This window comes from Schistocerca piceifrons, chromosome 1 (genome assembly GCF_021461385.2).
Source record: "Schistocerca piceifrons isolate TAMUIC-IGC-003096 chromosome 1, iqSchPice1.1, whole genome shotgun sequence".
NCBI lineage: Eukaryota > Metazoa > Arthropoda > Insecta > Orthoptera > Acrididae > Schistocerca > Schistocerca piceifrons.
In genome coordinates, this window is record NC_060138.1 from 882,163,947 (window position 1) to 882,177,049 (window position 13,103).

A 13,103-nucleotide genomic window follows, 5' to 3' on the forward strand; every position below is an offset into this window, starting at 1 on the left:
TAAAATTGATCCGCGGAACATAATTGGTATCCATCTCTCTATCGCGAGCAGTTTTGTCTACGTCAAGCTAGTAAGTGACAAGCTGTGCAACAGAATCGTGCGCACACATGCGAACGATCTTAAATTCAAACATTCTGATAGCCATATTGGGGCAGTCTCTATCGATCACGTGGGCTAGGTCTCCGTACGATACGAGTCTTCGAACTCCAGTACCACCGCGGCCTTCCAGCCTTACGGCATAGTGGTCAGACACATGGCCGAAAAATGGACCACCTTTACAACGTACCCGGTTCTTAACGGGGTACGACAAATCAAAATTGAACTGACTAAACATGTATCATCCTATCTTGTCATCGGCGGATGTAGCGTGATTATTATGTATGACGGACAGCCACGCAATTGCTCCGGCAGTGGCCAAAAAGGACACGTCAGATCGGATTGTCTCCCATGACGGCTTGTTCAAATCCCGACAGGTGAATCTATGACTCCTTCTACGGTGACGAACCTTCCACATAATTATGCCGGGGTTGTAAGGGCGGCCACCCTTTCCGATGCCGACCACATTCGTCCGGTAGCCGTCCCCGACAGAGAGGCAGCGATGGATTCTGCAGTACCCGATCCAGCCACAATAAAGGCTCCCCCTCCAGAGGACAATCACCGACCGACCTTGCAAGAAAGCACGGATGACAGGATGGACATTGACCCACGGGTTGTGCCGACAGCGGTTTTTCCTCCAGACACCGGAGCAGCTGAAAGGGTCCACCCACATTCGGATACTGAAACACAAGTCCGTAAGCAGCGTTCATCGCGGAAACACAAGAGACGGAGGAGTGCTCCATTGGACGAATGCTTGCAGCGAACGTCTGACATGGACTGTGTACAATCCGACGATTGTACCGGCGGTACAGAAGCCACAGTAACATCCCATATCCCATCTAACAGATCGCCATGGTGACGGCTGTTCTCCCTCCGACCCTTTAAAACGGCTCTGAGCACTATTGGACTTAACTTCTAAGGTCATCAGTCCCCTAGAACTTTTTTTTTTTTAGGTCATCAGTCTACTGACTGGTTTGATGCGGCCCGCCACGATTTCCTTTCCTGTGCTAACTTCTTTATCTCAGAGTAGTACTTGCAACCTACGTCCTCAATTATTTGCTTGACGTTTTCCAATCTCTGTCTTCCTCTACAGTTTTTGCCGTCTACAGCTCCCTCTAGTACCATGGAGCTGTAGAGGGCAAACTTAGAACTACTTAAACCTAACTAACCTAAGGACATCACACACATCCATGCCCGAGGCAGGATTCGTACCTGCGATCATAGCGGTCGCGCGGTTCCAGAATGTAGCGTCTAGAACCGCTTGTCCACTCCGGGCGGCACCCTCCGCCCTACAGAACAGCAGGGTCATATGCAAAAGGCCGCTGCCGATTGCCAGCCAGTAGCGCCCCAGGAGTCTGCACCGAGTGCCCAGCAGCCACTAACAGCCACCAACAGCCGATGGTAGTTCATGCCGACTGGGCGGACGACTGTGAGGGAAACTCCTTGTCCATCCGGGAGGGGGGGGGGGGGGAATTCACCCCATCAGTGTTGATTCATTTCCACCATCGGTGACAGCGATGAGACAGCCTGACGTCACGTGCATAAACCCCTTACAAGGGTGTTGATGGCCAACACGGGTGTTATGAATAGGCCTCAAGCTTATCGTGTTGCAACTATGAACATCAACATTATACGGACGCGCGCTAAGTTATCCTTGCTTCAAGATATGTTGAATTCTGCTTCCATCGATATAGCCCTTCTTCAGGAAGTGTACGTCGACGACTTTCCAGACATGTACGGTTATGATGCATGTGTCTCTCGCAGCTTCCCCCACAGGTAGCAGCGTCGCTGAACTTCTTCGGGAAGTGATAGTGGCGGACGATATTCTCTTTCTGCCTGAGGCAATAGGAATGGCACTCACAGTACTGGGTGTCCGCCTTATCAATGTCTACGCACCTTCCGGGATGGACAAACGTCGCGAACGTACGATTCTTTGCGGAAGACGTCGCCCCTCTCTTCCAAGGCCGCCACGACCATCCTGGCGTTTGGAGGTGACTACAATTGCGTACTGACACCCAGAGACCAACTTCCACGACATAATCTGTGCCCAGAACTCGAGACCCTAATCCGAGATCTGCAGATGATCGACACTTGGGAACATCTTCACGGCCACCGACCGGGATTCATACACTTCACCAGTCACTCTTCCAGTCGCATCGACCGGGTTTATGTCTCACTCTCTCTTGCCACTGGGACACAGGATGCGGAACTGTGACCTGCAACTTTCTCGGACTACTCAGTTTACATCTGTGTCATCGCCCTACGGCAAAAACAAGTGTGGAAAAACCGCAGCCCATGGAAATTAAACGTCGCTCACCTGTCGCCAAGCCGTTGAGGATACCTGGCGTTCGTGTGAAAATCGCTCGGCGGGCGTAGTGACCGAGCGGTTCTAGGCGCTACAGGTTCGAATCCTGCCTCGGGCACGGATGTGTGTTATGTCCTTAGGTTAGTTAGGTTTAAGTAGTTCTAAGTTCTAGGGGCCTGATGTCTTTAGAAGTTAAGTCCAATAGTGCTCAAAGCCATTTGAACCATTGTTTTGTGAAAATCACCTCCGCGCGTATCCTACAACGATTCAGTGGTGGTTGTACTTCGCCAAACCAGCACTGAGGCGAACGTTGGTGACCTACGGCCGTGACCACGCTGCTTGTGCGCTGACATACACTCCATTTTTACTTCAGGGAACTGGGAGACTGCGATGCTATGGCGCCGTCCCCGGAGCGACAAACGGCTAAGGAACGTGCTAAGGAATAGCTCATCGCTCATATGCGATGCCACCTAGAGGGGGTGGTCGTCCGCTCGAGGACGCAGGATAGGATAGCGAGCGAACGCCCGTCTATGTTCCATGTACTTCGTGAACGTAAACGACGCCAAAGAGCGCTGATACGCTTTATCGACAGGGAGGACGGTCGTCGCCTCACCACGCAACAAGACATAAGCACAGCGTTCTACGATCATTATTCCCAGCTCTATTCAGCTCAGACCCCTGATCAGATAGAATTGGATGACGACTCTCAGATGATTTACGGCACTGTCACCCCGGCAATGGAAGCGGCCTTGATGGAAGAAATTACGGAAGAAGAAGTGATCGACGCAATTAGAAAAGGAGCTGTAAACAAGTCTCCGGGTCCTGATGGCCTCCCCTTGGAATTTTACCGGACTTTTCAATATTTATTGGCCACCCGATGGACGGAGCTCTGTCGTGAGCTACTGTCCCCGGATGTGCCACTCCTTGTGGCCCTTTTAGAAGGGACGATTATTCCTATTCATAAACCGTCCGGTGGCTCACGGATGCAAGACTACCGCCCACTGACGCTACTGAACTGAGACTTTAAGATCTTTTCTCGACTGTTGGCGGCGCGGATACACCAGACCTTCAACATAGTATCTCACCAGACCAAATGTCATTAGGAGGTGACAATAACATTCAAACAGCACTCAGAGAATATCGTGACTTGATCTCACGGGCGAGGACATGTCGTCTGGAGGGTGCACTGGCGGCAGTTAATTTCAGTCAAGCTTTCGATCGCGTGGACCACGACTGTTTGGAAGCGGTCCTCCAACATATGTGATACCCACAGCCATTTGTCACTGTCATTATGCGCCTACTCCCTGGCGCGACATCCAAGATGATCGTCAACGGCCGACCCACGCAGCCCCTCACCATTTCTCGATCGGCACCCCAAAGCTGCCCTCTGTCCACTTTACTTTACGCTGTGGCCATGGAACCACTCCTATGCGGCCTGGGCCAACTACTAACGGGTATGACGTTACGAGGCCACACTTTCCAATGTAAAGCATACGCTGACGAACTGGTGATTATCATCCGCAACGGCGACGACACCGCCAGTGCACTGAATTGTATAGCTACAAATAGCATGGCCACTGGTAGTCGTATCAACGTCGCAAAATCAGTGGCTATGAACATTGGGGTCGGACTATCTGAGGACAGCGTCAACCCCTTACTCTGTAATACCTCGACATCGATTTCACAGACGATATACGACGAACCGCTGCTCACAACTTTCGACGGATTTTACGAAATGATAGGACGAAGATAACCAATAACCACCTACGAGCACTAGACATCTTCCAACGGCCCCAGTATGTCAACACACAATTAGCGTCACGCATTCCGCACATTGCCCATATATTACCTATACCAGTGATGCTATCTTGCCGTATACTGGCGGCTTTTGGGTCCTTTGTGAGCTCAGGAATGCTTTTCAAGATCAAGTATGAGACTCTAACCCTTCCCCCGAATCGGGGAAGGCTTGGCCTTTATCACGTTCATGACAGAGTGATCGCCCTATTTGTGAGCACATCAGTCAAACTATGGCACCGCCGTCCGGACAGACTGACGGGTTTATTATTAGAACTAGCGCCGCCCTCCCTCTCGCCAACCTGTGCCAATACACCAAGTCCTCTCGTACCTCTTCTACATCGGTGTCTTTTACCTCGAACTCAGTCACGTTCGACTTGCCTTACCAACAATTCGACTGGCGACGGCAAGGACGGTTTATCGTGTCCTGCAACGTGGACGACCCGATAACATCGTGGAGAGGAAGCACCTGAACGTCAACTGGCGAGTGATGTGGAGGACGGTTCACCACGTAACAATGGACACTGCCGTCACGGCGATGTGATATATCACTGTCAACGCTAAGCAGGTAACCAGACCAAGGCTACATGCGATCCTTTTTTTTTTGTCATCAGTCTACTGACTGGTTTGGTGCGGCCCGCCACTAATCTCAGAATATACCGTGGCTGTTAAGAATGTAGCCATCAATGGGAAATGAATTTTATGAAGAAAGAGAAATAGATGACTTCCCTTATTTCTTTCTTTCTTTTCTTAGGTACTTATTGTAACAGCAAAAATAAAAGACTTGGTTCTTTCCCATTCTCATAAGATCTGTTGTATGGTTCCTATCTCTACGCAGTGACACTGTTGTCACCAAATATTAACTCTTTTTTTTTTTTCGGTCATCAGTCTACTGACTGGTTTCATGCGGCCCGCCACGAATTCCTTTCCTGCGCTAACCTCTTCATCTCAGAGTAGCACTTGCAACCTACGTCCTCAATTATTTGCTTGACGTATTCCAGTCTCTGTCTTCCTCTACAGTTTTTGCCTTCTACAGCTCCCTCTAGTACCATGGAAGTCATTCCCTCATGTCTTAGCAGATGTCCTATCATCCTGTCCCTTGTCCTTATCAGTGTTTTCCACATATTCCTTTCCTCTCCGATTCTGCGTAGAACCACCTCATTCCTTACCTTATCAGTCCACCTAATTTTCAACATTCGTCTATAGCACCACATCTCAAATGCTTCGGTTCTCTTCTGTTCCGGTTTTCCCACAGTCCATGTTTCACTACCATACAATGCTGTTCTCCAGACGTACATCCTCAGAAATTTCTTCCTCTAATTAAGGCCGGTATTTGATATTAGTAGACTTCTCTTGGCCAGAAATGCCTTTTTTGCCATAGCGAGTCTGCTTTTGATGTCCTCCTTGCTTCGTCCGTCATTGGTTATTTTACTGCCTAGGTAGCAGAATTCTTTAACTTCATTGACTTCGTGACCATCAATCCTGATGTTAAGTTTCTCGCTGTTCTCATTTCTACTACTTCTCTTTACCTTCGTCTTTCTCCGATTTACTGTCAAACCATACTGTGTACTCATTAGACTGTTCATTCCGTTCAGCAGATCATTTAATTCTTCTTAACTTTCACTCAGGATAGCAATCTCATCAGCGAATCGTGTCATTGATATCCTTTCACCTTGTATTTTAATTCCACTCCTGAGCCTTTCTTTTATTTCCATCATTGCTTCCTCGATGTACAGATTGAAGAGTAGGGGCGAAAGGCTACAGCCTTGTCTTACACCCTTCTTAATACGAGCACTTCGTTCTTGATCTTCCACTCTTATTATTCCCTCTTGGTTGTTGTACATATTGTATATGACCCGTCTCTCCCTATAGCTTATCCCTACTTTTTTCAGAATCTCGAACAGCTTGCGCCATTTTATATTGTCGAACGCTTTTTCCAGGTCGACAAATCCTATGAAAGTGTCTTGATGTTTCTTTAGCCTTGCTTCCATTATTAGCCGTAACGTCAGAATTGCCTCTCTTGTCCCTTTACTTTTCCTAAACCCAAACTGATCGTCACCTAGCGTATTCTCAATTTTCTTTTCCATTCTTCTGTATATTATTCTTGTAAGCAGCTTTGATGCATGAGCTGTTAAGCTGATTGTGCGATAATTCTCGCACTTGTCAGCTCTTGCCGTCTTCGGAATTGTGTGGATGATGCTTTTCCGAAAGTCAGATGGTATATCGCCAGACTCATATATTCTACACACCAACGTGAATAGTCGTTTTGTTGCCACTTCCCCCAATGATTTTAGAAATTCTGATGGAATGTTATCTATCCCTTCTGCCTTATTTGACCGTAAGTCCTCCAAAGCTCTTTTAAATTCCGATTCTAATACTGGATTCCCTATCTCTTCTAAATCGACTTCTGTTTCTTCTTCTATCACATCAGACAAATCTTCACCCTCATAGAGGCTTTCAATGTATTCTTTCCACCTATCTGCTCTCTCCTCTGCATTTAATAGTGGAATTCCCGTTGCACTCTTAATGTTACCACCGTCGCTTTTAATGTCACCAAAGGTTGTTTTGACTTTCCTGTATGCTGAGTCTGTCCTTCCGACAATCATATCTTTTTCGATGTCTTCACATTTTTCCTTGAGCCATTTCGTCTTAGCTTCCCTGCACTTCCTATTTATTTCATTCCTCAGCGACTTGTATTTCTGTATTCCTGATTTTCCCGGAACATGTTTGTACTTCCCCCTTTCATCAATCAACTGAAGTATTTCTTCTGTTACCCATGGTTTCTTCTCAGCTACCTTCTTTGTACCTACGTTTTCCTTCCCAACTTCTGTGATGGCCCTTTTTAGGGATGTCCATTCCTCTTCAACTGTACTGCCTACTGCGCTATTCCTTATTGCTGTATCTATAGCGTTAGAGAACTTCAAACGTATCTCGTCATTCCGTAGTACTTCCGTATCCAACTTCTTTGCGTATTGATTCTTCCTGACTAATGTCTTGAACTTCAGCCTACTCTTCATCACTACTATATTGTGATCTGAGTCTATATCTGCTCCTGGGTACGCCTTACAATCCAGTATCTGATTTCGGAATCTCTGTCTGACCATGATGTAATCTAATTGAAATCTTCCCGTATCTCCCGGCCTTTTCCAAGTATACGTCCTCCTCTTGTGATTCTTGAACAGGGTATTCGCTATTACTAGCTGAAACTTGCTACAGAACTCAACTAGTCTTTGTCCCCTTTCATTCCTTGTCCCAAGCCCATATTCTCCTGTAACCTTTTCTTCTACTCCTTCCCCTACAACTGCATTCCAGTCGCCCATGACTATTAGATTTTCGTCCCCCTTTACATACTGCATTACCCTTTCAATATCCTCATACACTTTCTCTATCTGTTCATCTTCAGCTTTCGACGTCGGCATGTATACCTGAACTATCGTTGTCGGTGTTGGTCTGCTGTCGATTCTGATTAGAACAACCCGGTCACTGAACTGTTCACAGTAACACACCCTCTGCCCTACCTTCCTATTCATAACGATTCCTACACCTGTTATACCATTTTCTGCCGCTGTTGATATTACCCGATACTCATCTGACCAGAAATCCTTGTCTTCCTTCCACTTCACTTCACTGACCCCTACTATATCTAGATTGAGCCTTTGCATTTCCCTTTTCAGATTTTCTAGTTTCCCTACCACGTGCAAGCTTCTGACATTCCACGCCCCGACTCGTAGAACGTTATCCTTTCGTTGATTATTCAATCTATTTCTCATGGTAACCTCCCCCTTGGCAGTCCCCTCCCGGAGATCCGAATGGGGGACTATTCCGGAATCTTTTGTCAATGGAGAGATCATCATGACACTTCTTCAAATACAGGCCACATGTCCTGTGGATACACGTTACGTGTCTTTAATGCAGTGGTTTCCATTGCCTTCTGCATCCTCATGTCGTTGATCATTGTTGATTCTTCCGCCTTTAGGGGCAACTTCCCACCCCTAGGACAAGAGAGTGCCCTGAACCTCTATCTGCTCCTCCGCCCTCTTTGACAAGGCCGTTGGCAGAATGAGGCTGATTTCTTATGCCGGAAGTCTTCGGCCGCCAATGCTGATTATTTATCAAAATTTAGGCAGTTGCGGGGGTCGAACCCGGGACCGAAGACGTTTTGATTATGAATCAAAGACGCTACCCCTTTTTTTTTTTTTTTTTTGACGCTACCCTTTTTTTTTTTGACCACTTTTTATTTTAAGAGTGTTGAGATATGGGTAGGTGGAGACAAGGCGGGCAGGGGTCGAAACCCGAGGCCTGGCCGCGATGTCTCCCCCCTCCCGTCCCTGAATCACTCCCTCAAAGTAGCTTTTTGATTTATTTTTATATATATATATATATATATATATATATATATATATATATATATATATATATATATATTTACCAGGAAAAGGGTAAATGAAAAAAAGATCTTTATTGGTACAAACTTAAATACAACAGAAATGCCATCCTTCCGGCGAAAATAACACAAGACAATATACTCGTACAAGGCGAGGAATTTTTTTTTTGTTTTTTTTTTGTTATGAACATGGTGTAGGGATAAAAAGAATAATAAGTCTGATGTAATCTAAGAGGTGTGAAGCAATATACAGTGGAGTGAGGGAAAGACCAGTGTTGTCTGGGGTAGTGCATTAAAGAAAGGAGGCGCGTGTCTATGCGCCTATTCCACTGTGAGTTACAATGTAGAAAGTAGCGCGGGGAGTCTCAGATGTCAGCAGGGGAGGCGGGAGTGCTGTCGGCGTGTGGCACCATCCAACTGAGCGGGGGTGAAGTAAAGATCGCGTGTAGGTAATTGGCGAAGAAGGCGCGGTAGCGCAGTTGCTGTTCGACTTCACTGTGGGCGGTTTGTAAGTACTGCCAGAAATCAAGGCGTGATTTGTCGCCACCATTATACATGTAGGTGATCGTCCATCCCTTGACCCATACAATCGCATGATTTTTGGAGGCGGGGAAATAAGTATTCTCAGGATGGATAAAAGTCCGTGGGTCAATCGAGTCCGGCGGAACGCGGAGGTAACAGGCAACGAACTGTCGGGCAAGTTTCCAGACGTCACTGGTGGCAGTACAAGTCAGTTGATGGACATCGTCATCCACGAGGTGGCAAATGGAACAAAGTGGAGAGTTCTGTAGTCCGATGGCGTGAAGGCGATGATTTGTGGCGAATTTTTCACTTGCGACTTGGTACCATGTTGCCCGGACGTTGGAGGGAAGAAAAGGCTGGTGGATGTGACGCCAAACCGTTGGCCACCGCGTGGACGGATGTCTCAGTTCGATATTGTTGCTGGATATGGAACGAAGGAGAGGGGTGTAAAAATCTTTAGGTCGAGGAGAACGCGTGGTCGGTAAGTGTGTGTGAGCATAACTGAAGTCGACGATGAAATTAGAAATGTGCGTCAAATGGTGCTTGATGTGTCCGACTGGTACTGGTGGTGTTATGGTCGCGGGCACAAGAATTTCCAGCAAGCTGCGCGTAAGGGAGGTGCCCCCGTGCCACTGCTTGTGCATGGTGGACATGTACAAGGACGCCGCTCGGAGTCGCACATTGACAAGGCCGAGGCCTCCTGCTCGCGGGGGAAGGGTGAGCGTGTCGCAGCGGACCTTAAAGATCGTACCGGCCGTAAGGAAGTATCCAAGGGCAGCCTGGAGGCTGCGTCCAATAGTTGATGGCAGCGGGAGGACCTGTGCGATGTGGACCATTCTGGCCGCCACATGTTGATTGAGGTATTGGACACGTTGTAAAGAATCGAGTCGTCGGAGAAGATTTTGTCGCACCGTCGTGCGGATAGTTTGGAGTGCACGCCGAAAATTGATGGCAGCGGAGCGGCGCACGGTGAAGGTGAAAATGATACCAAGATATCGTAGTTGTTGTACACACGGGAGAGGTGCTAAGTCTTCGTGTGAGAGGCCGCGTCCAATGGGCATCGCCGCGGATTTAGCCACATTCATGGTACTGCCCGCTGCAGTGCCGTACGTTGATATCAAATCAAGTACCGTGTGTGTTTCACTCCGTGAGCGGATCAAGAGGAGGAGGTCGTCCGCATACGCACGACATCGAAAACTGTGCTGTCGCAAAGTGAGACCAGAAAGGTGGCTCGTCAGACTCCCGATGAGTGGCTCCAAGCTTATGGCATACAGTAGGGTCGAAAGTGGGCAGCCTTGCCGTACGGAACGCCGGATCGCCACTGGTCCCGCCACACGGCCGTTAACCTGAATCAGAGATTCGGCGGTGCCGTACAGGCGCCGGATCACGTCGATGAAGGCTGGTGGAAAACCCATGCGGTTCATCACTGAGAACAGAAAAAGATGCCGCAATTTGTCGAATGCGCTGTCAAAATCAATGGCAACCACTGCGGCGCGGAGTCTGCACGCCGCTGCCAGTGCAATTAAATCGCGACATTCTCCTGTGGCCGTTTGTATATTAACTGAGCCGCCCGGAGTTGTCTGTTCCGGGGATAGAATGCTAGGCAGGATCTTGCGGCATCGCGTTGCCAGTAGGCGTGTAAAAATTTTACAGTCTGCGTTAAGCAGAGTCAGGGGACGGTAATGTGCTGTCGTCACACCTGGTGTCGGTTTGTGGATGGGTATAATAATTCCCGTGACGAAGGACGGCGGTACGGCGTTCCCTATCGTCAGCAGTTCATTAAACATCGTTGTCCACCGTGATGCCATTAGTGTGAAGAAAGCGCGATAAAATTCTATCGGCAATCCGTCGACACCAGGTGACTTATTCAGAGCACATTTTTTGATTGCGAGTTACGTGTGGTAACACAGACTCCTCAGCGTGGTTGTTGGTAGTCTCCTCCTGGTACATTGTGCGGTAGTGGTCGACAAAGGCACTGACGATTTCGGCCTGGCAAGTGACGTGCTGGCCGCGACAGGTGGTGATCTCGGTGATGAGTTGTCGTCGTCGATGTTTCCTATCGGAGGCGATATGATGCATGGTCGGATGTTCTTGTTCCGCCGAATCTTGACGTCGGGTTCGCACCATAGCCCCCTGCAGTCTACGGCGTGTCAAAGTTACAATTTGCGCCTTAATCCTGCTGCGTTCCCTCTGGGTGTCGGGGGTGGGCGGTTGGGCGTCCAGGTCGCGGAGAACGGCGTAGAAATAGCCGGTAGTGTGCCGGCGCCACGCAGCTACTTCCTTTCCATACTGAATCAAAGTACATCGAATGGCAGGTTTGGCACATTCTAGCCACCAGGTCAAGGTCGTGCAGTATTTAGGTAAGCGACGTTCACAGGTGGCCCATGTCTCGGTAACACGTTGAAGACATTCGGGATCATGAAGATGGGAGGTGTTTAGCTTCCACGGTGCACGACTACGCCAGACCACTTGCTTGGGGAAGAGAATGTTGCAGATGTAGGCACAGTGGTCCGAAAAGGCCAGGGGCCAAAGTTCTGCACCTTGGACTGCAGGTGTGAGTTCCCGAGAGACGTAAATTCTATCAAGGCGGCTCGCGGAGTGACTCGCCTGGTAAGTATGTCCAGGCGCGTCGCCGTGCCGAACTTCCCAAGTGTCGCGGAGCAACAGATCTCGGACGACAAGACGCAGTTCTTGACAGGTGTTGTAGTGGGGCACTTGATCTTTAGGGTGCAAGACACAATTAAAATCACCCCCAAGCAAGTAATGGCCGCAGCGTCCAAGAAACAAAGGAGCGATTTCTTCTGAATAGAAGAGGGCCCTGTCGCGTCTGCGGGTGGAGCCTGACGGAGCGTAAATGTTGATGATACGCGTCCCCATGACGGTGACGGCCATGCCTCTGGCAGATGGAAGGTATGTGATATCGGCCACTGGAATGCCTTCTCTGGCGTAGATGGCTACGCCGCGTCCCAGGTGGTCACCAGGAGAAGGATAAGTGTTATATCCCGCGACGTCTGGTAGTGTGGCCAGGTGTACTTCTTGTAGTAGTGCGATATCGACGTCCGACGCCCATATCATCTCTCGCAGCAGTTGAAGTTTCACGGGTGAGCTAATGGTGTTAGTGTTGATCGTCGTTATTCGGTAGGTTTGGAGCCGTAACCCGCCGTGGAGGGGAACTCCACCGGCGGAGGATGAAGAGGGACGAGGCAACGGTGAGTCGTGCCGTACGCCACCTGACGGCATTATCAGCGGCGTAACGATGCTTCCGTCTGGGGTAACTCTGTCCCCAGCGTGTGGTCCGGCTCCTCATCGACGTCCTCACTCCACACCATTGAAGGCGTTGTCGTTGTGATGGTCGTACGTTCCACTTCGGTCGTAGGGGCAGAGGACGTCTCGGCGGCAGTCGCATTTGTGGAGTCCATTGGTTCAGGAGCACCTGAGCGAGCCAGTAGAGTAGGCATCGACGTATCCACAGTCGGCGTCATGTTGTCGTCATTCATATCGTCGTGTAGGGTCTCCGAGGCCTCGTCGGGTCGGACGGCCTCTGGAGCGTCGGGGGGTGGTGATCCGTCTCGTTCCGAGACCGTACGGCGCCTCCTCTTGCGCCTCTTAGGTGAACGTTGTTTGCGGGTTCGTCCCTCCGTGTCGGAAGACGCGAGGGAGTCGCGTCGCTCCGAGAGGAAGGCCGTCGCGGGAACGTCAAATGAAGGGGCGTCCATATGTTCAGGCGGATGGGTGTCGGAAGTCGTCGCTGTTGGTAGTGGCGCCGGAGTAGCGTCAGGCTTTGAGCGCGACGCGTCGGCCCCAGCGGTATCCGTAGCAGCTGGAAGGGTCACCGGTGCATGGTCCGATGGGCGGCGGCCGGTAGGAGGAGAACAGAGCGCCGATGCGTAGGTGATCGGTAAAACCGTCGTCGGAGCCGGAGGTGCCACGGTAGCGGCTGGCAATTGGGTGATTCGTCGCTGAAGACACTCAGATCTGAGGTGGCCTTCTTTGCCGCACCCG